Raw genomic sequence first — 21,855 nt, 5'->3', positions numbered from 1 at the left:
GAATTCTTGCTCACATATATGTTCAAAGGTTGAAACTACCTGATGCAAACCAGGATTAAATACACTAGATTTTTTTAAAATTCTTCCATCACTTCCGTGCCTGGTACTACTCAGGTCCGTTTCCATGTTAATCTTTAAATTCATTTTACGAATAAAAAGTTTTAGATCAATTAATGAGTCAACAATATTCCCCCTCCTACTTGGTACAAAATTAAATCCTTTGGACAAAAAGTCAGCATGTTTTGTACCAATGTTTATATTTGAATAATTATACACCTTAAAATCTTTGCTAGTATTTGATATTACTTTAGGCTTACTTAAAACTCCTTCACACTGCAGTGAAATAACAGAAATAGTGTTCTCCTGACATAACTCTTCATAAAAATTTACAATACTCACTATATCAAAATCTCGACTTGTACAATCTTCCAGTACATTCTCTTCTATGCTTAACTGTTCAACTACTGGGGTTGTATAAAAATGGTCGGCGTTCCCGACTTGTCTTTTTTCGATAACAGCAACTAAATTTAAAGTATCTAAATTTGTTTGCCCTTCAGTCCCTGGATTGTCACAATTTACAGTTCTCTCCTGAGCATTAAAATCATCACATATCGTATGTATGCTTAAGTTCATTAAGTCAGAATCACATGTATTGTAACTATCTGTGATGTCATTCATACTTTTCTTACAAAATTGTGTGTCACTAAAAACATCGTTAACTACGCTAATTACATTATTGTTAAATTTTGAACAATTCCCATCTTTGACTACAATATCACATTGATTTTCACTAATCAGTACTTGCCTATGTGTTATATCATTTACATCATGCCCATTATGATTGTCCATCAAAATAGTCATACTATCGTTTATACCATTACAATGTGCTCTAGTTACTGAATTTGCTTCATAGTTAAACAGTACATTATCATGCTCACCAAAGGAGTTTGATAGTTCATCTGTTTTTAGTTCCATACTTGCAGTTGCAAAAAAAGTTCCGTCAGTGTTAGCATCAACTTCCTCCAAAGGTATATACATTCCCATGTCTGATTGATTGTACAGGCATACAATACCATGGTCGCCAAAAATGTCAAGTGAATCTAGTACATTTGGTTCCGTGAATGCAGTTTCCAAATTTATCCCGTCAATGCTGGCATCAACGTCCCGCGAGGGCATGCTTAATGCCTGTGCGAAGTTTTGGACCATCCCTTGTGTTGGCCAGTGGTCGTCTTGTTTTTGGCTCTCGCCCCCATCCAAATCGCTTGTTGCTCCTCGTGGTTGACTTCCTGGTTCCGCAGGCGTTCCGAACGCCTTAGGCCCTCTCCCAAAGGGTCCTCCTCAATTTCATGACAGTTGTTGCTCCCATGTGGTTGACCACGTTCGTTGACATCATCACGTCTCCGCTTCCGATAGGCTGGCATGTCCGATTCAGTTGGCTTGACTTTTTGCTTATCGTGGAAGCGGCCCACCTGAGACTCCAGGGAATGCAGGTCTTCCCGTACCTGGACGACTGGCTCCTGACCGCCCCATCAGGGCATCTACTCTGCTCAGCCAGAGATTTTTTTCTTCGCCTAGCCCCCCCAGTTAGGCGTCACAATCAATATGGACAAGTCCTCCCTTGCTCCAACACAAGTGATAGACTTCATAGCGGCCAGGTTAGATACGAGGAGTCTATGAGCCTACCTCACTTCGGAACAACTACAGAACCTCAGTCTTCATGTGCGGGCCATCCTCCAATCAGAAGCTCTGCCCGCGGAATTGGTCCTGAGGGCACTGGGCTCTATGGCAGCGGCAATTATTCTCCTCCTGTGCGCTCACCTAAACATGAGGGTATTACAGTGGACCCTTCAAGTGCAGTGGTCCTTCCAGCTTCTCCCTCTCCACCACCCTGTCTTTATCAGCAAAACTTGCAGGAGGGCCCTGTTATGGTGGCTGCATTCCCCAGACCTCCATACAGGTCGGCCCTTCTGCGCTCCACCTCCCCTAGTCACAGTGACCACGGACGCTTCTCGCCTCGGGTGGGGGGGTATTGCTCAGGCAGAACAGTCCAAGGCACATGGAACGACTCAGAAACCTCCCTGCATATCAATGTTCTGGAGATGAGGGTGGTGCTGTTAGCGTTGCAAGCACTTCACAACCTTCTTCCCGTCGGAACCATTGCGATACAGACGGACAACATGTCAGTTGTCTGGTTTATCAACAAACAGGGGGGAACCAGGTCTTATCCTCTCTGCTGAGAGGCCATGAGAGTGTGGGAATGGGCGATCTCCACCAACCGCTTTCTAATCGCAACGCACACTCTGGGATGGTCCAACATTCTGGCGGACAAACTCAGCCGCACTAGTCTTTCCCCTTACGAGTGGTCTCTCAACTCCCGTGTAGCGAAGCAGATTTTTGCAAAATGGGGGCAACCCTGCTGCAATCTTTTTGCCTCTCCCTCAAATACCAAATGCGACAACTTCTTTGCCCTGATTCCCCCAACAGGGGAAGCCCCGAGAGGTGCTCTAGTGCATGCTTGGCCACCCGGTCTACTTTATGCCTATCCTCCTCTACCCCTGATGCTAAAGATGTTACAGAAAGCCTCTCGGTTGGGGAGCAGGATGATCCTCATTGCCCCATTCTGGCCTCGACAAACTTGGTTCCCTTACCTGTGGTCTCACTTGGTGAATCCTCCCTGGATTCTGGATCCCAGTCCGGATCTGATCTCCCACCTATCAGGCTTACCGACCCCGAATTTGGACAACCTGAAGCTAACAGCTTGGCTGCTCCAGTTCCTCTCTTAATTAGGACTCCCAGTATCTCCTCTCCAGTCAAAGCCATCTTGGTGGCAGTGCATAAACCTTCCACCAGGAAGGTTTACCGCAGTAAATGGAAGCGCTTTTCCGTTTGAGCGGAGCATCATAATATGGACCCCTTCACTGCTCCGCTAACGGCAGTTTTGGACTTCCTTACAGGGCTTTTTCAGCAAGGGGCTAGCTGTTCAACAGTCAAGGTACAATTGGCAGCCATCTCCCATTACCATGTATGACACGAGACTGGTCCCTTGATGTCAGCTAAACTATGTAAAACCTTCCTCAAGGGTACATTTTTGCTTAGTCCCCCGATCAGAGAAACCATACCCCCTTGGGATCTATCGCTAGTTCTTCAGGCCTTGACTGCTTCCCCCTTTGAATCAGCTGCCTCTGCTGATCTTAAATACCTGTCTTGGAAAACAGCATTCCTAGTAGCCATCACCTCTGCGAAAAGAGTTTCAGAACTTCAAGCTCTTTCCGTAAAACCCCCTTATTTGGTTTTTCATCAGGATAGAGTGTACCTCAGGACCAATCCATCTTTCCTACCTAAGGTGGCCTCAGAAACCAATATCAATCAGTCCATCAATCTTCCTGTTTTCTTCCCTAATTACCAGAATAAAGGAGAATACAAGCTGCACTCGTTAGATGTACACAGGCAGCTGCGTTTCTATATTCATAGGACTGATGGTCACAGACAATCTGATCAGCTGTTCGTCTCCTTTTCTAAATTCAATTTAGGTAAAGCTGTTTTGAAGGTCATCTTATCACACTGGATTTCCCAATGTATCCGTCTAGCTTATGAGGCTTCTGGGAGGCCGCACCTCGAAGGATCCGTGCTCACTCCACTCGTTCCATATCTACTTCTACTGCATTCAGATCTAGAGTCCCTTTGGGTGATATTTGCTCGGCAGCCACTTGGGCCTCAAGTCATACCTTTATTCACCACTACAAGCTGGACGTCACCTCCAGAAGTAGAGCATCTTTTGGCTCCGCAGTGCTCCGGAACATCCTTCCATGATGGCCGCCCAAGATTCAAGTAGCTGGGGACTCTGTCCCACAGGTTGCTGACAAATGAAGTCCCTACTTCAGATTAAGAAGTTATGTACTCACCATAACGTTCCATCTGAGTAGGTGACTTCATTTGTCTGCAACCATCCCCCCCTCCTTCCCCCTGGCCTTCAGAAGAATTAGATCATGTTATTATTCCTGCCTTTTCCTTTTTGGGATACCTTTTCAGGTATATAGGAGGGCAAACTTGATCTGAGGTCAATTGGGGTTGGCAGGGGATTATGGGTGAGGGGAGGCGCTAGGAGCTCGGATCCATAGCTGTATAAATAATTGCCGGTTCGGATCCGATGTCGGATCCAAGACCCACAGGTTGCAGACAAATGAAGTCACCTACTCAGATGGAACGTTATGGTGAGTGCATAACTTCTTAATATGAAATGTTGGAGGTATAAAGCTACAGAAGCTGACTGGTTTCATATGATTGTTGCATGTAATATGTTATCCCAATTTTGGAAGGAATTTGAATGTTTCTGTAAGGCCTTATGGAATGATAATTGTGAAATTTCAAATTCACTCATTTTATTTAACGTTGTTTCAGTTTTGAGTGTAACTATGTTATTACTGTTATTAGTCTTGTTATAAAAAAAAAATAAAAAACATTTTTGAAAAAAAAAAAGAATCTTAATGGCAACACTCCGATCTGCTCTGAGTTACAGCACAATGGCACTAAATATACAGAATCAACTAATAATGCCAACATCCTGGCAGATAGGTTCAGTGCTAACTTTACCCCCCTCTCACCCCCTAAAGGGCCCATCTCTATACAGGAAGAATGCAAAGTTCCTGTAATCATGGCAGCATAGGTAAAAACCACAGTCTCTAAAGCCAAGAACACAGCATCCATGGGACCTGACAACATCCCAGGCTGTGTTCTACATGAACTACAGAACGTACTGGCACCCCACCTAAGTACCATGTTCAGTCATAGTCTCACCTCAGTGCCCACTGAATGGTGCACAGCAATGGTTATCCCACTCCACAAAGGGGGAGCCACCACGGACCCAGGGAACTACCGCCCCATTAGCCTGACGAGCCTGGTCTGCAAGGCTATGGAATGTATCATCATGGAACTTATAAACAATGACATTGGTAATCTCCAAACTCTGGACCCCACCCAGTTTGGGTTTGTAAAAGGCAGATCATTTCTCCTAAACCTGATAGACTTCTTTGAAGCAGTCAACATAGCCGTAAATGAGGGTAAGGTGGTTCACACAGCCTATCTAGATCTCGCCAAGGCTTTCAACACCATCCCCCACTCTGGAATTATAGATAAACTCACTAAACTAGGTATACATCCCTATGTCACAAGATGGGTTGCCAACTGGCTCACTGACAGAACCCACACTGTGAAAGAAGCAGACTCCAAATCTGACTTCAGACCAGTGACAAGTGGAGTACCACAGGGTTCAGTCCTGGGTCCTCTCCTGTTTGGTATCTACTTCTCAGAAGTACAGGCTAACACAGAAGGTCTTTGGCTAATGAAGTTCGCAGATGACTGCAAACTAGGAGTCATAATCGAAACTCCTGATGATGTGGACATCCTACAAGTGCCTCACTGAGACAGATGCCTGGTGTTAAAGCCATGGCCTCAAGCTCAATGCCAAAAAGTGCATTGTCATCCCTTTTGGTAAAAACTCTCTACCCATGAACTACCACATAGACGGTAGTCTACTTAACACCGAAAGTGTGATAAGAGACCTTGGGATGCAGGTGGACAGTAGTCTCTCCTTTGAGAATTACATCACCACAGTAGTCAGGAAATCCTTTTACGTGGCACACCTCATCACAAAAGCTTTCTCATCCAGGAAAAAATAGGTCATTGTTCCCCTCTACTCGTCACTCATTAGACCCATTATAGAGTACAATGCCCATTTTGGTATGTACCTCACAAGATATCTACAACAACTAGAAAGGCCGCAGAAATACCTCACAAAGTGGATTATCGGCCTCAAACAGATGCTACTCAGACCGTCTTAAAAAATTCCAGCTTTACTCCGTCGCATATCGCCTACTCAGAGGCGATCTCTGCCTAACATACAAAGCTATGTCAAACCCAGAGCTGTTGGACATGCTCCACTTAAAGAAATCCCAATCCCTCTGAGCTACATGCTCTAGGGACCTAAACCTTGTCACCACAATAAACAGAACATGCTGGAGGGATAGATTCCTGTCCCAGAGACTTCCCATACTCTGGAACAAACTACCTATCCATATCAAACAAAGCTCCTCATTAGCACTCTTCAAGAAAAATCTTGATGATTGGATGGGAGATAGGAAAGTCACCCCGGAGATCACTTCTGTGGCTCTGCTCGACAGGGGCACAGGAAAATAATTCTCTTGGGTGGTGAAAGCCAGGGTACTTTTTTGGCTAGGCTTATATAGCCCCTAGGGCCAGTAGCCTAGTACCTACCTATGAACCTAAAAAATGTATCCCACGAGCTTTGCTGAAGGCCTCGAGCTGGAATATTGTCCGAGATGGATCCGACACATCGGATCCGACCCACAAGTGAGAATAAAGGACAAGATGGACAACACACATGGAACGTTATGGTAAGAACATAACTTATTTCTTTCTTTCCTCAGGTTTCAGGTTTTGACTCTGATGACAGTTTTTTTTTTTTTTTTTTTTTCTGATAGTCCCTTAGAAGGATTTCTTTTTCTGAAACCATATCCAGAATGAATCCATTGTTTCAGTGGGAATATGATGATTTTCCACTGACTACAAAGAAATATTATGATTTATTACAACTGGAATTTCCTGAACCTACTTCAGTTCTTCCTGTTCTTCCAGCTTTGGAAGATGTTTTTAACACATCCTGTAACTTGCCCAGTAGCCAGCCCACTGCCCCTAGGAAAGCAGATAGATTATATAAAATTTCTCAGTCTTATAAGTGCTTATTTTATAACCTCCGATCTTTACCACCATTTGATTTCCTTAGTAAATCCTGTTCTTGCTCGACATCTGGTATTATGTGTATTTAGACGACACTTATTCTTAGCATTGTATACAATCACAAAATAGGCCAGTGAAGATGAATAAATTCCACAGGACACCAAACTGGATCAAGAGCTTATTTAATAAAACACACAAACCTCTAAGCGCCTCGGCATACAGTCTTTGCAGAGTAAAACTTCAAATATTCACACATGGACATGGTTGCCATCCTAGTCACACTGTTGCAGCTTTACCATATGGAGAATTTCTTAGAATAAGAAAGTTATGTAATGCAGAATCAGAATTTATTCAAGAAGTAGAAAAAACTAAGAATATGTTTCTGAGAAGAGGTTATGATTTAAATATACTTGGGAAGAAGAAGAAGAAGATTTCCTTAACCTTCCAGCAGCCCAGAACCCAGAACAATTACAACGGACTTTTCGCTCAGGTGAGGAGAAAACTAACAACCATAGAAAACGGCAAATAAATGACGTTATCAATGGACAGAGGGGGGGGGAGGTTAATGCCAAATACAACAAACGGGGAAAGTGGTACTGAGAATATTCTTACTGTTTCTGCTGATATTGTTGAATATGTGGTAAATTTATGTAGCTGTGAATTACCAATAGCAGAAAAAGAAGTATTAACTGTGGTATTAAATTTGTTCCTACAGTTTTGCCCCGCCTCTGTTCGTTAAAAGGAGATGTGTTTAGATTGCTTAGAAAAATTCATTTGAAGCTACATTTTTCTAATAATGCTTTTACCAATGATTTTGGAAGTGGGGAAACAGAAGAAAATTTAAGTAATGAGAGTTTTTACTCGTGTGAGTCTGATTTTACCACCAATGCTTATTGCTTGTTTAATACTGTTTGCATAAATTGTACAAGTGCTTTTATTCCGCCTTTTGATAATGAAATCGTACAGCATTTTGCATCCATGTTGAATTATAGTATTGAGAAAGAATATATTCAATTTTTTAAGAATACACAATTTATAGATTACAATTTGACAAAGAATGAATGGCAAGCATTGAAGTCATTAAGTAATAGAGATGACCTAGTCTTCAAACCTTCGGATAAAGGTAATAAACTTATTATAATGAATATTAATCTATACTTAAAAATGTGTCATCAACATCTAGATGATTTGCAAGTCTATATGCATGCATGTATTGATAAATAGTGTGCTATAAAGGAGTTTGATGAATTAATACAAAAAGGTGTCAGATTAGGCTATATTTCTAATGAAGATAGGGATAAAAAAATGCTATATCAGTTTGTGTGATATGGCTTACTATTATTGTCTCCCCAAAATTCATAAAAGTTTGGAAAATCCCCCAGGGTGACCTATAATATCAGCATGTAATTACTTTACCCACAATATGGGTGTTTTTTTACATAGTTATTTGGTTCCTTATATGAGTAAACTACAGTCTTATGTTAAGGATGCTTTTCATTTTTTTGAATAGAATTTCGATTATAGTATGGGAAAAAGAGATGTATTGGCTTATGGTAGATGTAGTCAGTCTGTATATGAATACAGAACATAAATTTGGGTTAGAAGTTCTTACATATTTTATAGGTGATAGTCCAGCTTCAGTATATGTTATGGATTTGATTTATTTTTGTCTTACTAATAATTATTTTGAATTTAATGGTAAGTTATACCAACAATTGTAAGGTACGGCAATGGGGGCTCCTTTTGCCCCCATGTATGCTAACCAGGCTTTGGGTATTTTGAGCTTCAACATATTTATGTTTCAGATTTTTTTTGGAAAATATGTAGTTGGTTATTTTCGATTTATTGATGATTTAATATTTTTGTGTCAAGGGGGGTTTGATTATGTGGGGTAATTTTTTTGATTATTTACAGCAAAATAAATATAATTTACGTTTTAGTGATTTAAAAGTAGGACATAAGGTTACATTCTTAGATGTTATGCTAGAAGGTTTAGAAGGATATCCTATACATACTAGAGTACATAGGAAATTTATAGATGGTAATTAGTATCTGGATGGACGTAGGTGTCATCCTAGTCACACTATTACAGCTTTACCATATGGAAAATTTCTTAGAATGAGAAGGTTATGTAATGTAGAATCAGAATTTATTCAAGAAGTAGAAAAAACTAAGAATATGTTTCTGAGAAGGGGTTATGATTTACATATACTTGTAAAAAATATATTGGAAGTTATGAAGTGAGATAAATCAAAGACAAAATGTAGTATAGGTAATACTAACCGATTAAGAAAAATCTATGGAAACAGTGAAGCTGCAACTATGTATTTTGTCACTACATATAGTTTATTTAGTGACACAGTAGTAAAAATTATAAAATATTATTGGAATTATTTAATTAGAAATATAGGTATTCAGAATTTACTTCCTGTATTGATAAATATTTCTTTTAAAAGAGAAAGAAGTATTGGTGACACGATTATACATGGGAAGTTTGTTTGTCCAGAAGTGACTATCAGTGGGGACATTAGGAATTTATTCCCTTTAGAGAAAGGTACAAAGCCATGTGGTAAATGTTGCAGTTCTAAATATGTGACTTCTTATTTTCCATGTATTAATGGTAAAAAAATATGAAGTTAAACAGATGTAGAGTTGTAACTCAGTAGGAATTGTTTATGCTGTAAAATGCCCATGTGGGAAGTTCTATACTGGGGAAAGTAAGCGAGCATTTAAATCTTGCGTACAAGAACATCTTAGAGATATCAGGAAAGGGAGACTGGAGAGTCTGATTCTTGCCATTTTGTAGAATTTCATCAAGGGGATGAAAGTGGCTTAAAAGCCACTGTTGTAGATCAAGTTAAAGGTGATTTATATAATAATCAAAGTGTGAATAAAAAATTGTTATACAAAGAAACTGTTTTCATTCTTAAATATAACACTCCGGTTCCCAGAGGTTTAAACTCAGATTGTAACTGTAAAGTTTTTATTTAATTTTGTGTGTGTGTAATTATCCAATTATTAATAAAGTTTGATAATTGCTTAGTTTGTATATAAGGTTGCTTGTGTGAATATTTTAAGTTTCACTCTGTAAAGGCTGTATGCCAAAGCGCTAAGAGGTTTGTGTGTTTTTTTAAATAAGCTCTTGATCCAGTTTGGTGTCCTGTGGAATTTATTCGTATTCACTGGCCTATTTTGTGGTTGTATACAATTCTTTGCCTCTAACTGTGGTTTGCTATAATATGGCCAGTGATCCCAATGCAAATTTCCCTAAATTCTTCTTGAGGGAAATGGACAGTTTTGTTGAGAATACTCATGAACGCGGTACTAATGGTGAGAATGTGACTATACAAGGCTCACAGGGATATAAAAAACTGTTGGAAAAAATGGAACATGAACATATACAATGAGGAGGTAATCCCTTTATGTCTGAAGGTATGCATGCTATGGCTCACATGTCTTTGGAAATTCAGGGCTCACTGGTTGAGTTGGAGAAATTGATTTTTAAAGAGACTTCTGTCCTTCTTAACATCCAGAGCTTAAAATGTTATGTTGAGCTCGATATTTCTCCTAGGGGTCTACAGGCAATGAAGGACCCCACTACATCTTTCAACTTGTCAAGTGACGAAGATGTGCAGTTTAAGACTAGATGGGTTGCTGCTGCCCACAAATGCTCTATGGAATGGGTGTCCATTCTCATAGTGAGAGATTTATTGAAACAGAAATGTCTTAAAGAACAGATTTCTGTACTAAGTGCGAATATTGCTGCCTCCTCGGGACTTAACTGTTTGGACAATGTTTCACTGATATTAAGGGTCAATTTTGTAGCTTTGAAGAGAGCTTGGTACAGAGAAAAAAGGGTAAGATACGGAGAGACCTTAAGGATTATGAAGCTAGACGTGCTTCCGACAAGGGGATCAATCGGAAAGTAGCTAGACGTCGGGTAAGCTTTCAAAAGCAACAGGAAGAAAGTCTCGCACAGGGTTTATCTTTTACATCATCGGAAGGTAATTTGACATCAAGAGATGCTGAAGAAGAAGACGATTTCCCTAATCTTCCAGCAGCCCAGAACCCAGAACAATTACAACGGACTTTTCGCTCAGGTGAGGGGAAAACTAACAACCACAGAAAACGGCAAATAAATTACTTTTACAATGGACAGAGGAGGGAGGTTAATGCCAAATACAACAAACAGAGGAGGGAGGTTAATGCCAAATACAACAAATGGGACAAGTGGTACTGAGAATGTTGTTACTGTTTCTGCTGATATTGTTGAATATGTGGTAAATTTATCTGGCTGTTAATTAACAACAGCAGAAAAAGAACTACTAAACTGTGGTATTAAATTTGTTCCTACAGCTTTGTCACTTGAGTGAGAGGTGATTTTCTCATACTGAGGTTTCAGGAGAACATCTAAAAGTCTTGTTTGACTTCTTGCCACAGGACTGTTTCCTGTGATGTTTCCTAGAGTCCTCAGTTCAAAGAGCTTTTCTTCCACAGGAAATATTGGATCTTGGATCTATTTTTAGATCTGTTTCTGAAATTTTTTTCACTCAGACCAAGGTGTCATCAAGGGAATTTCTCAGAATACTAGGTTTCTTGGCTTCCATAATTCTAATGATTCTTTTAGCCAGATTCCATATGAGAAAAATTCAATGGTACCTAAAATCAGTATGGTCCTAACATCAATATTCCGTTTGTATTTCAGATTCCTGTTTTGGGATTTATTAAAAGGGAACTAATTTGATGCTAAGAGCAGTTTTACCTGAATCCAGGACTCCCGTTTTCCCTTCCAACTCCAGCACCTGTATAACTAAGGCTACTTTCCTCCTGCCACATGTCAGATTAATCACATCTTCACATGTTTCTGCAAAGGTCAGCAGCAGAAACAACTTCATCATGTGCCTTAGCACAGCAGGCCAATGTTGACAGCAGAAAGACTGTCAGTGATGCCTCCATAACTCTTATACTCATGACACATCCTGAAGACAGTGGCACACATTTGTAAAGTGTACTTGCATGGCCACCTCACCACAGCAGGTGAATAACTCCTTAGTCAATGACAGACTCACATACTCAGCAAAATGAAGAACTGTCATTATGAGGAGGGGAAGAGCACCACACATCTTAACATCTGCTTGTTCTGCACAGATTCAACCCCTTGATCAAGAGACTATCCTTTCAAAGACAGCAGTATCATAGGTGTCAGACAAAAACATATTTCACAGTTAGCCCCAGAGACACACAAGGTTTTGGCTGCCCAGCACTAGTTGTGCTGTGACATAGTTCTAGCCCAGGTTACTGCCACTGAGGGTCAGGTAGAGATGATTAGAGTATTACAGGGAATATATGAGGAGTTTCACCAGTACATGGGAATGGTGTAAACCAAGGCCAATGCTATAATGATTCTGTTTATTTTTCTTCCACAACACATGGTTCAAGTTCAAGGTCCTGCACCATGGTTAGGTCAATGTCAAGAGGTTCCCTTTCATCCAGCACAGCCAATCATCGGAACAATTTAGCATTAAGCTCACATACCAGCACTGCTCTTGATCTGTGGGATAGTCACTGGGTGACTGTCACTGTGTGACACTTTCCTAACTTACAGTTTGAAAATCAGTAAGGGGAAAACAATACTCACCAGCTGTCAGTTTCCACACATGGCGAGTGTAGCAATTCTTAGTGGTATCTGAAAAACTGTAAAGAGAGAAAAGCACAGGAAACAAAAATAAATAAAAGTGGTGAAAAAACATTTTTTTTCAGTGTAAGTAATCTGAGCTCAGTAACAATTATCATAGTCTGTTCAATACTCTGCTGTGAAAAATAACAGTATAACCATAAACATGTTTTGTAAGACTGGCTTTTACACACACACGTCAGACCCTGCTAGCATAACTGGCACTTGCGCCACTTAACTTTTAATATTGTATAAATAATGATTGATGGCAGAAGCGCAGCTGGCTCTACCATCGCCCCCTGTGCCAGTACCACAAACCATTGCCCCATCCCCTCAGCTCTTCAAGTGAGAGCAAAACAAAGAAAGGCACTTCACTGTATTAAAATGATCTCCGAGATCAGCTTAAGGCAGTCAGATTCATGCCCCCACCTTGAGGAAAAAAAGGCATTTCTTTGTATTAACGCGATCTCTACATTTTAGAGATCGGCTTATGACTGTTACATCCACATCCCACCACCGGCTCTTCCAAAGAAAAAAATGCTATTCCTTCTGTTTCCACACTAACTAGGTGATCAATTGTATGACACACCCCACCTCTTCCTGCCCCAGCCATTTGGGTCCCGTTTCCATTCCTTGCCTTGATCCTCTTTCCCCTCTGGCTCCACACATAATATATAGCTATCTATAAAAAAAAATGCTTTTAAACTGTAGCACACTGCTTGCTACACATATAGCAAACAGTTACTACAATTTATACTTTGCCTGCGTGGAGCGCTTTAACTCTCACGTCTTATTTAAAAAAAAAAAACACTTTTATATCAAACTATAGCAAACTGCCTTTTGCAAGTGTAGCAAACAGTTGCTGCAGTTGTCAGTTTACACCATACACAGACTGCTGCAGTGCTCAGGTTTCACCGCCAATGCAATATTACACTAAAGAGAGATCATGATGAAGGATGGCCAGTTGTGCCTCCCAACCCTTTGCACCCTCTCTCAACTGTAGCTATGCCTCTGATTGATGGAAAACTTATGAAAGACAGAATTTCTTTTTTTGAAAATCGAAAATGTCTCTTGCACAGTGTAGGTTGACCATCTACCACACAGCACAGCCCACAAATAATACTGTCTGTACAAATGATTTCTATCACTGTCAATAAGTGAATGTCATGGTCCATAGTTGTGGACTAAATTCTGTCTCTTTGCCTTCGCAGCCATATACCATGCACAAGCTTGCTGCAGAGGTTACTATTGGAGTGGAAATGTTCTAGTATTGCTTAAATTAATTGCAGTTAGTTTACCAAAGATTGTATTATATGTTAATTATTACTTACAGTTTTGTAGTCTCAGACTGAATTCTTTATGACAACTTTAGCCATATTATTTGTTTGTATGTCTACTTCAGATAGCCGAAAGACCATAATGCCTTCATTTATGATACTACAAGACCAAGGGCTATTAGATCAAGAACATCAAATGCAAAAAATAAATAACAATTTCTTAGGAATGTTATGAATATCCAATTAAAACAATGTGACTTCTTTGTAATAATCAGAAAATCTCAAGATAACGTAAGCTTAACCTGTTACAAATTGTAATGAAAAGGTCACAGGGTCAGAGTGCTAAGATTGCTAGCTAAGTGTTCTTTCAAACTGACAGCCTGAAGTTCTGAAATTATAGTTCCCTTTTAGCAAAAGGGATTGAATTGAAAGGGATGGATTAAAATATGTAGTAGTTAAAGTGGATTTGGTCATGAGAGAAAATGAAAAAGAAATATTCCTCTGCTTTTTCTTATAATGTTAAGAGTGTTGTTTCGTATTACTGTTTCCATGATGCTGTGTTACTGACGTTGGCTGTCACCATCACTATTGTCATTGGTGTGGGAAGTGGCAGAGGGAGCTTCACTGCCACTATAAGTGATTGGCTGTGGCAGTTGCACACCAGACTGGCACTTCATCATTTAGTGTAGAATGCAGCAGGTGGTAAACATCCTGCATACACTAGTAGGGTCATAATGAAGGACATCCCCAGAAGACAATGGAAATGTGCTTTGAACAGGCCAAGCACTCACTCAGTGACTATCATTATCTGGGACAGATCAATGTTGAAGCTGTCATAAGAAGCTCTGTGGAGATTTTGGACTGGTGTCATTAGTCAAGGTTTGAGAGAGTAGCTGGCATCACCTGCAAAACTAAGGAGGGAGAGGACACATAATGTAACAAAGAGTGGGGTGATTAGTCTTTACTACTTATAACACTCTGCAACTACTGAAATACCTATGCTTAAGAGCAGTAAAATGCTAAGTGGTAGAGTGAGCTTGTGTGCCAAATACGGGAATCATGGGCACTGTCAGGATATAGGGCTAGCATGTTGGTGATACACCTCTGTGAATCACACACTGTGTAGAGCTAAAGGAAATGCAGGCCTACTTAATGTAGTACTACTTCTTGTGGTTCAAATGAGGCCCTAATTGCAACATGGGTACAATCTGTTCATATGAAGCAACCTCAGGAAAGGATGTCATCCCATAGATGGCATATACAGGACTGGATCAATCCTGAGGTGACACTGGGAAATAGATTTACATGATCCATATGTGACGAGTATGTTGAGGAGCTGCTGAAGTATCCTTAAGGCAGAAGCCAATAAGATACCCAGTGCATCCTCATTTAGTCTATGGAAGGTTCTCATGGCAAGTACAGTGAGGGCTGTTCATACCTTGTTATCCACAGGTACAGGAAAGCCACACTACCCCCGTGAACTAGACTATGGCTAGCACAAAGTCAACATTGTCCCTGTCCACTCTAAATCTGTCCTAGATTTAATGATCAGCAAAATTCAGATGGGTCAACCTTTGCCTGTATCTTTTTCTTCTTCTTCTCGACTGGTTTTGCCACAGCTGAGATGAGCACCTCAAACATGAAGAACCTTAGCGGCAATGGAAGCAAGCATCTTTGTGGATTGCAAAGTATATGAAAAAGTCACCACTTTGTTTTTTTACAAGTTTCATGTGCATATCACAAATGGACATCAAAAAGAGACTATGAATCACACAAAGGCAGGAAGAACTAATTTACATAAGGTAGTCACAGGTATGTCATGTATTCCTTATTTACATCTTATTATACCTTTATTTGCATACCACTTTCTCAGACTGGTTTAAACATCTGCACCTCAGTGCAAATAGTGTGTTTGAATTGCATCTTAGCTATGCTTAGGCATAGCCAATGCAAATTCCTACTGCACCCAAGCCTAATGATTATAAATACTGCCCTAACTCTCTCTTAAAAATTTGCTGTTATAGTGAGTGCTACACAGTTGGACTTTCAGTGGCATAATTTAGCTCTACTCTACCAAGTATTTTTCTTGAAAATCATATGATTTATTTGTGAGCCTCAAAGAAAGAAATAATGTGACGTTGTTAAATCTCGCCGTTTATTCTCACTGATGGGTTTGGAGCCGATCCTCGGCTTCGACATGGCCAATAGCAAGCTGAAGATTTGCCACTAGCTTGAGACCAGCCCCTTATCCCACAATGCACTGCTGGAATTACCTCAGATGTAGTTTGCCTTGGCAAGAGAGATCTCGGTGATCCAGCTAGCTCGGACCATTTTAGAAACAAATCAACAGCAATTCTTTAAAAAGTTTTCTTTTTTGTTTTATATATATATATATATATAGTGTGTGTTAGTACTATTATATTTACTCTCTAGTTCAATTCTTAGATAGTATAAATAGTTTAAAAATTAGGGCCTTGTTGGCTTCTTAGTTTATGTGGGCCTATAGCCCCTTTTCCTCTACTATTAATCCCTTTAATAGTTAGGCTTTTTCTGTGGGCCTCTTAGCCCCATATTTGTTTCTCTATTTGTATATATATATATATATATATATATATATATATATATATATATATATATAGAGAGAGAGAGAGAGAGATAATACTGTTATAGATAGTGCCCGGTTTGGGCTTAGTTGTTTGTGAATCTAATTTACTACTTTTCTGTTCAGTATGTCAGATGATAGGGAGAAATCCCATCCCAAATCGGGATTCAGAAAATGCCCAGATTGTGGGCAGAAAATGTCCGTCACTGATGGACGCATTCAATGTGTCTACTGTCTGGGGGCCAAACACCTCCAAGACACCTGTAGCATTTGCCACTCCTTTTCTTCAAGAGTCCTCTTGGAGAGAAGGAGGAAACTTATAGAGAGGGGATTGCTACAGCAATCCTTTTCGGAAGTTTTGAGTAGCCATGAAGGTGCTAATACGTCCTCCAAATCCTCAAAATCCAAGTCATCAGATAAGGTCTCCAAAAAGGCAAAAATTTCAGAAGGAGGGTCATCGGTTCCACAGTCATCAGAACTGAGTGTACCCATGATTCGGAGCCAGCTGTCAGTATTGGAGCTGGTCTCTGAAGTTCCTTCTTCACCTCTGCTCCAATCAGCACCTTCGTGCATTCAGCTAAGTCTTCAGTCAGCCTTTCAAATTTGGGCATGAATCGGCTAGCGCAGAAGCTTTACAGGCACCAAGACTTGCCAAATTGTTGACAGCCCCGACCAGCTCGTTGGTACCGAAGACCATGGAACCGGACTTGTCTACTCCTCCTTTGAGCCGTACTGGACTCTCGGAGCTGAAGGAAGTTGAACCGATGGTGGTCGAACCCTTGGAGCCGATACCCACACCGGGGTTATCGGCTCCATCTACTCGGATGTCCTTGGTGCTGACCGAGGGTTCTAGGAGCCAGTGCTCTCCTGTCGGGTCCAGGGAGGATAGTCACACCGACTTGTCGGTGCCGACACTTCCTCTCAGGGCTTCGGCTCGGATGAGCTCGGCTCCTACCTCAGGATCAGAGCCCAGGGTTTCAGTGCGGGAGGATCGGACAGTACTCTCGGGTCCATCCACTCCTTCTCGTCTGACCCATGGTGCCTTTGATGCTATGAGGAGAGTTTTGTCTCCAAATACAACGTCAACATCGGTTCAGCTTTCCCTCTCCCCTCAAGCTCCTGTGTCTGCTTCTGCATCTACCGAACCCTCTAAGCATAGAGACCCAGAGCCTCAAGTACCCCCACAGGGCGTCCCCTGCTCTTCTGAGACCTCCCCAGATCCCCCCACTGAGGAGGTGCCCAGGAAGAGACTGTGCAAGAGGAGGCACTTAGACTCCCCACAGGAGTCTTTGACATCTGACACGGACTTAGATGAGTCAGAAGAGTCCCATCAATCCCCATCTGAGGATATCTCCTTTGCAGAGATACTAGAGATCCTTAGTCAGAGGGGCGCTTGGCAGTCCAAGACCCCTACTGAGGATGAGTCTGTGCTCTTGAAGGCTTTTGGGTCTCAACCTTCCACTTCTTGGGTGTTTCCGCCTTACGACAAGCTCATGGAACTCATCTCTTGTAAGGCGTGGGAGTCATTGGAGGCCATGGAACCTGTCCCTCGTAGACCCAATAAATTCATATCTGCCCCAGTGGATAAGCCATTTTTGACAAAAGGAGTGCCTGTTGATGCCATGGTGGTGGCTGCAGCCCCCAAAAAGGAAGTATCTGACACATCCTCTTCTATCCATCCCCCTAACAGAGATTCTAGGGTTATGGATAGGTATGGGAAGTGCATGTTTAGTTCAGCGACTTTTCTCTGCGATCACTGAACTACTTGACCCATTTTACAAGATTGCAGAGAGATCCCCTGAAAGAGCTAGGAGATACTCTCCAGGGTTCAGTAGCTGCATGAGGGGCCAACAAAGTCAACGCCCAGCTCGCTACCCTAAACTCAGTAGTGAACTCGTTCATGCGTCTCATATCCTATGCAGCTGATGGTTCGATTAGAGCTGCTAGTTCGGGCATTGCTCTTCGAAGGCAAGCCTGGATGCGTCTCTGTTCCTTTGCGGAATCCTTCAAGTCTTCCTTCATTAATACCCCATTCGATGGCTCATCACTGTTTGGGCCCAAAGTAAAGGAAACTTTAACCAGGGGTGAGCAGGAAGGCAAGACCTTATCTGCCGTTGGGATCCGTTTTTCCACTTCTACTCGGCCCTACCCTAAGGGCTCTAGGGGGGAAAAATGTGGTTCCAAAAAACTCAGGCAGCCTTTCAGGACACACGTGGTGATACCCCCTCTAGAGGCAGAGGAGAGGGTTGTAACGGAAGATGCCGCCCCCGTGGCAGGGGGAGTCTGCAGCAACAGGGTGACAGGGGTCATTTCTCCGGTCAGTCCTACCAGCGCCCCTGAAAGGGGGCCCGACTGTTCGGTTCTGGAGGCAGTCGGGGGTCGCTTGTCTTTGTACCCAGAAGCCTGGCTAAACATAACATCGGATATTTGGGTACAAAGCATCATTTCCAGAGGTTATTTCATACCGTTCTTTACCCCTCCCATTCATCCCTTTTTAGGGAAAGGCGATTGGATGTGCTCCATAGATCTCAAAGATGCGTACTATCACATAAAGATGGACAGATGCTCCAGAGATCATCTGCGCTTCCGGCTGGGAGCCAATCATTACCAGTTTCGAGCCCTGCCATTTAGTCTCGCTTCTGCCGCCAGAGTGTTCACCAAATGCATGGCAGTGGTCACAGCTCACCTGAGGCGTCTAGGATTCCAGGTGTTTCCATACTTAGACGATTGGCTCCTCACCGCTACCACCAGGCATCAATTGACTCAGGCAGCACAATACACTCTGATACTCTGCCATCAATTAGGCATTACAATCAACTTTGAAAAGTCTGCCTTATCGCCATCTCAGCATACCGTTTTTATAGGAGCAGAGTTAGATACCTCAACCACCACTCTTCGTCTCCCTGTCAAAAAAGTCTCTCTTCTCCGCCAAAATGTCAGCTCACTGGTGTCAAAGAACAAAGCTACAGCAGCGAAGGTATTTAAAGTATTAGGTTTGATGGCGGCAGCAATCCTGGCTATACCACTCGCAAGGATGCATATGCGAATCCTTCAATGGCTCCTCTTCGCTCAGTGGTCTTACCAGAAACTACTAGTGCACCACATGATTCTTATCACGGATTCTTGCAGGAGAGACCTTCGGTGGTGGTTGACATCTCTTCATGTCACAATAGGAAGACCCTTTGTCCCCCCCTCCAGTAGCCAGTGTGACCACGGACGCTTCCCTGATAGGGTGGGAGGGGGCATTTTCAGGGAAAGACTGCCCAAGGCACATGGACAGATCAAGAATCACATCTGCACATCAATGTTCTAGAGCTGAGAGTGGTACTTCTGGCGTTGCAGTACTTTCAGGACTCTCTCCCTCTAGGGACTATTACAATTCAGACCGACAACATGTCAGTAGTCTGGTACTTGAACAAGCAGGGTGGAACCAAGTCTTACCTCCTTTGTCGAGAAGCCCTCAGGGTTTGGCAATGGGCTGTGTCATCCCAGAGTTTTCTGTTAGCAATGCACATCCCGGGGAAATCCAATGTCATAGCGGACAAGCTAAGAAGGGCAATATTACTTCCTCATGAGTGGTCTCTCAAACAACAAGTTGCGGAGTTGATTTTCCGCAAATGTTGCCAGCCTTGCTGCGACCTTTTTGCCAGCTGCATCAATTCAAAATGCAGAAGCTACTTTGCCCTGATACCACCTCCCGGTCATCCCCCGAGAGATGCACTTTTACATGATTGGCCCCCGGGTCTCCTTTATGCATTTCCACCCTTCCCATTAATACCCAGATTTTTACAGAAAGCAAAATCGCTGGGAAGGAAGGTTATACTCATAGCCCCCTACTGGCCTCGGCAGATTTGGTTTCCGTTTCTCCACCATCATCTGTTGGAGGATCCATGGATCCTGGGCCCAGTTCCGGACCTTCTGACGCACCCGTCAGGGGACCCTCATCCTTCTCTGCAGTCCCTGAAACTGACTGCTTGGCTAATCCACTTCCCCTAATTGCCAGGCTTCATTCAATTTCAGAAGCTACAAGACAGATTCTTTTGTCTTCTCACAAGCCAGCTACTAGGAAACTATATGGCAGTAAATGGAAAAGGTTCTCATTTTGGGCCAACATGCAGAACATTGACCCTTTTCGAGCTCCGCTATCTTCGATTTTGGAATTTTTGACAAACATTTTTAAGGAAGGGGCAGCAGCTGCTACAGTTTGAGTTCAGTTAGCTGCTATCTCAGATTTTCACCTTGGTCTCGGTGGCTCAAATATTATGTGCCATAAATTATCCAAAACGTTCATTAAAGGTGTTCATCATATGAGATCTCCGATCAAAATTCCTTTTTCTCTCTGGAATTTAAACCTTATGCTGTCTTAACTTATTCTTCCTCCCTTTGAACCAGCTTCTTCTTGTGCTTTAAAATTCTTATCTTGGAAAGCAATATTTCTTGTGGCCATTACATCTGCCCGCAGAGTGTCAGAACTTCAAGCATTATCCATCAGACCACCCTACATGATCTTCCATGCTGATAGAGTATCTCTCAGAACAAACCCCTCATTTTTACCTAAAGTCTGTTCTGATTCAAATATCAATCAGGTCATTGAACTACCAGTTTTCTTCCCCAACCACTCTAGCAAATTGGAATATATGCTGCACAAACTTGATGTTCACAGACAGCTCAGATTTTATCTTGACAGAACTAAAGATATCAGGAAATCAGATCAACTTTTTGTATCCTTCTCAGAAGCAAGAAAAGGCAATCCAGTGGCTAAAACAACCTTATCTAAATGGTTATCCGATTGTATATCCTTTGTTTACGAAAATGCGAACATGCCTTTAACGCACAAACCAAAAGCTCATTCTACCAGAGCTGTCTCTACCTCTTTTGCTTTTCAAGCTAAATTGCCCCTTGACGATATTTGCGCTGCAGCCACTTGATCTAATCCTCATACCTCTATCACACATTACAAAGTAGATAAGACTTCTAGGGACAGGGCTTCCTTTGGTTCTACGGTACTGAAGAACATACTCCCATGAGCCACCCAGGGTTGAGGGTGCTAGGGATGCTACCCATCAGTGAGAATAAACGGCGAGATTTAACAACTTCACATATAGAAGTTATGTACTTACCATAACGTTCCATGTGTGTTGTTTATTCTACGGTACTGAAGAACATACTCCCATGAGCCACCCAGGGTTGAGGGTGCTAGGGACGTTACCCATCAGTGAGAATAAACGGCGAGATTTCACAACTTCACATATAGAAGTTATGTACTTACCATAACGTTCCATGTCAGTTGTTTATCTCACCTTTATTCTCACGTCCCTCCCTCCTTCCCCCTCCTGGCTGACTGTTGACTTAGAGGCTAGTGCCATCCTGGTTATTCAGTATTTTTTCTTTCCCTTTGGGAAGTGTTCTTAGTAGATATATATGAGAGAGTATGTATATGTTGTATATATGTATATATATGTATAGACTATTATTCGCAGCAAACAAGATCTGAGGTAATTCCAGCAGTGCATTGTGGGATAAGAGGCTGATCTCGAGCTACTGCCAAA

At 41.9% G+C, this 21,855-nt stretch overlaps 1 protein-coding gene across 1 annotated transcript in view; it reads left to right on the top strand.

Annotated features, from left to right (window-relative positions):
- SPATA16 (spermatogenesis associated 16) overlaps positions 1-21,855 on the top strand; it is a 2,543,770-nt gene that overhangs the window by 515,730 nt on the left and 2,006,185 nt on the right. The gene's annotated exons all lie outside the window — the stretch shown is intronic.

The sequence above is a fragment of the Protopterus annectens genome, chromosome 4.part1, assembly GCF_019279795.1.
Source record: "Protopterus annectens isolate FY-2018-M chromosome 4.part1, PAN1.0, whole genome shotgun sequence".
Classification (NCBI taxonomy): Eukaryota; Metazoa; Chordata; order Ceratodontiformes; family Protopteridae; genus Protopterus; species Protopterus annectens.
This window is presented reverse-complemented; position numbering and strand designations above follow the sequence as displayed.